The sequence below is a fragment of the Elaeis guineensis genome, chromosome 4 (assembly GCF_000442705.2).
Source record: "Elaeis guineensis isolate ETL-2024a chromosome 4, EG11, whole genome shotgun sequence".
Classification (NCBI taxonomy): domain Eukaryota; kingdom Viridiplantae; phylum Streptophyta; class Magnoliopsida; order Arecales; family Arecaceae; genus Elaeis; species Elaeis guineensis.
Window position 1 is genome coordinate 32,548,984 of NC_025996.2, and position 4,234 is coordinate 32,553,217.

Below are 4,234 nucleotides of genomic sequence, written 5' to 3' on the forward strand. Positions count from 1 at the left end.
AACATCTTCATGCCGAAAATGTTTTTGCATGAGATTTCTTCACATAAACATCTGATGTTGCTCTCCTTTCTCAACATCAAAGATGGATAGGTTTTGATAAAAGGAAAGGTTTGAGATTTGATTTCAAATTTGATTTCTTATCAAGAGGAATTTGTTCTCATCTCAACCACCTTCACGCCACACCTTATTTTCCTTTTCTTTTGTATGACAAAAGGAAGTTTTTCATCATGAAAATCAGATGAGGATCTGATTTACCATGAAAACATTTTGGTTGGGGCATCCAATATTTTTTGGGTGTTGGTTTTGTGAGATGGTGGCGACAACTCATGTAGAGTCCTACATGTTGGAATTCATAGTTTGGTACATGTATATGTATTTCAAAATTTTATTTTTTAAATATCGTAGTGAAGAATAAGATTAAAATATTTTAATCTGAATTATGCATGTATGAAAATATAAAATCACATAGATCTATCTCATATCCTGAAATTGATATATGCTGACATTCAGATTGTGATCAAATCATATACCTGTTTCGCAATCATTTTCTTCAAATCTAGATCTGAAAGAGAAGAAGTTCTCCCTTAACTACACAATGTCCGACCTTTATGAGTATCCACTCAAGATCAGCCTGAAACAGTCCTCTTCAATCTAATTTTTTTTTAAATATTCAGCCTGCTAAATCTGAACGAAGTCTGGATCACGATCAACACTTAATCTCTTTTTTGATCTTCTTTTCTCTCTTCTCTAAATTTCTTCTTACTATGTGCTGCTACCAGATCTAGAAACCATCAAGAAAGAGGCACCCAACAGCCTTGGGCGTGAAACACCTAGGGATGCGCATCCCAAGAGAAGGGACATGTAGAATGCCCAAGAGAGAAGAGAAAAGGGAAGGAAGAGAGGGTGTGGAGACCTTCTTTGGGTGTGGGGGCTGCTGTTTGGATGCTCTAGGATCTTAGGGAGGTCTCTTTAAATAGACATGAGAATTGAATCCTATTCAATCTCATAATACAAGTCTTACTTGTATTGAATTTTTAATAACTTAAGTTATCCAACTTACTTTAGGAGATCTTTAGGCCCAACAATTGGAACCCTTATACCCATAATTAGACACCCCAAAATACATCCAAGAGATGTCCTATAAGAGAACTAAAAGCCCTCTAATCAATGGACACATCCAACTTGATCAAATCAAGGTGTCGCCTAAGAATAACATCAAGAAAATTAATTAGGGACTTGCATCCTAAATTTATATGATCCATAACCTTAGACATCCAACAATTGGAGTCTCATAAATTTTATTCATATAGGTTATTAGTAGATAATTAAGTTAGAATTATCTTATCAAATAAGTAATTTCAACGAAAAGTGAAATTGGGTCCAACCATGTGCTAGTAAGGTTACCATGAACCCAATGAATTTCTCTAAACCTAATTGACACTTATAAGCTCAATTGCTTATTCAGGCTTAATCTTTTATTGTGTGACCCCATAGGTTCAATTCTATCTGATAGTGAGACATACAATGATCTCTATCATCGTATCATTGAAACTCTTTTCAACGGATCGAAATAATTTTACTCTAACTCAGCAAAGATTTCGATCCAAAACAATCTTAATGAGCTCTCATAATCCATCAGTGACACATAGCAGTATGTAGTAGCAACCCAGTAGAACTGAAATGAACCTCCAGGTTAATTAATATATGATTCAGTCCTTCTATCATGAATCCCAACTTGATAGCAAGTCATGGATAAATTATCAAGCCTCAGTATCAGTCATATGATTGATTCGATTAGCTCAAGTCCAATTGTGACTTCTATGAAAATTTTTTTCATCAATCATACTGCTGTGGCCACAGACTCTTGGACTTAGCTTCTCAAATCTCATAGGACTACTCTCTATTGAGGTCGATAGATCCTATCTTGATGCGCACCCCACTCCTACAGTGGACCAACTATCGCCAATATTTACTACAAGGGCTCATTGAGATCCATATTTATGTGTCAGTCAAACTATAGAAGCTTCACTGTAAGTAGCAGTACCATCTTAAGTCAAAAGATCAATCACACAACTACAGCATCGAGACAATCATTGATGATCGAATAGAAATTTAAATGATCTCTCGTATGGTCACGCTCAGTACTAGTTATTATCTATCCGCACTCATCTTCTGTCTCTATACAGTAGACCAAAGACTTATCTATCCTGAAGAAAGTGATTTGTACGTCAGTCTATCCGGATCTATCACCGTTCTCATGATGATCCTATGATCGAAAGTATTTAGGAATTAAATACATGTCTATAATTCTTAATACCTTGAAATATGTATCGAAACTAATTTTATGGATGATTCAAGGACACATCATACTTGAATGAAAAATAAATTTATCCTTTTATTGATCATATCAATATATTAAGTATAAAATTATATCCTAGATTTATTACAATATGTCAGTCATATTGGCTTTTAGGATGTACATCTAACAATCCTCACTTAGACTAAAGTCAATTGGCCACAAATCTAAGTCCCATCTTCTTAAGGTGGACTTTCATTTTTGGTTAGCTCAACTGCTTAGTCAGCGGGTCTGCCATGTTATCCGTAGAGTCTACTCTTCGCACCTCGACATGTTTCTTTTCGAGGTAGTTGCATATGATGTGATACCATCGCTCGATGTGCTTAGATTTTTTATGAGACTCAGCTCATTAGCAAGTACTATAGCTCCATTGTTGTCGTAGTAGAGTGGTATGGCATCTGATATCATAACCTCAAGTTCGTAATAAATTTCTTGAACTAGAAGCCTTCCTTTACAGCATCCAAGTAGCAACATACTTAGCCTCTGTGGTCGAATCCGCTATGATGGGTTGCTTGAAACTCTTCCACTGACCACACCACCATTGCAAATGAACACATATCCTGATGTAGACTTTCTATCATCAGGATCAGACATGAATTTGAATCAGTGTATCTCTTGTCTGCAACTAGAATCACCTCCAAAGATCAAGAACAAATCCTTAGTCTTCTTAAGTACTTAAAGATATTCTTCACAGCTATCCAGTACTCCTTGTCTGAATTGATTGATACCTGCTCGTGACACTCATAGCAAGAGCAATATCAGATCGAGTACATAGCATGGATATATGAAGCTCCCTATCATCGAGACATAAAAATCTACTCATGCGCTACACCTCCTCAGATGTGGTCGGACACATCATCTTGGAGAGACTAATACTATGCCTAAGAGGTAAGAGACCTTCTTGGAGTTTTTCATGCTGAACCTCTTCAACACATTTCTATGTATAGCTTTTGTGACAACCAAGCATCCATTTAGGTCTATCCTTATAGACCTTTATTCTGAGAATATAGGATGCTTCCCTAGGTCTTTCATAGAGAATTTCTTGGACAACCATCTTTTGATGTGGTTAGCATGGGAATATCATTTCCAATGAGGAGAATATCATCTACATATAATACGAAGAATATTATCGTACTCCACTAACTCTCTTGTACACATAAGGTTCCTTTTATTTTTTATGAAATCAAACGATTTGATTGCTTCATCAAAATCATAGTTCCAACTCCAAAAGACTTGCTTTAATCCGTATATGGATTTTGCAGCTTACAGACTCTATGATCACCATCACCGGATATGAAACCATAGGCTGCTCCATATAGATATCTTCCTTAAAATATCCATTCAGGAAAGCAGTTTTTACATCCATCTACCAGATTTCATAATCATAGTAAGCTGCAATAGCAAGTAGAGTGCAGATGGATTTCAGCATGACTATGGATGAAAAAATTTTCTGATAGTCAATGCCCTCGCATTGACTATAATTTTTAGCCACAAGCTTGACTTTATAGGTCTCTACCTTACCATCGACACCTATCTTTTTTTATAGATCCATTTACACCCAATAGGTACAATACCTCAAGTGATCCACTAAGGTGCAGACTTAGTTCGAGTGCATTAAGTCAATTTTAACTTCATCGCATCTAACTATTTTTGAAATCGATGTCAGACATCGTTTCGTCAATAGTATTAGGATCATCAGTATAATTCTATCTCCCATAAGAAATATTTCTTTTACTTCTTCCGTAAGCATATCCATATACCTTTCAGGAGGTCGGAAGATCCTGCTAGATCTACGAGATGGTAGAGGAACATCAACTACTGACTTATGGACTATGAGTTTTTAAGATCTATAGCTCTTCACTCTTCAGAGACTTTTTC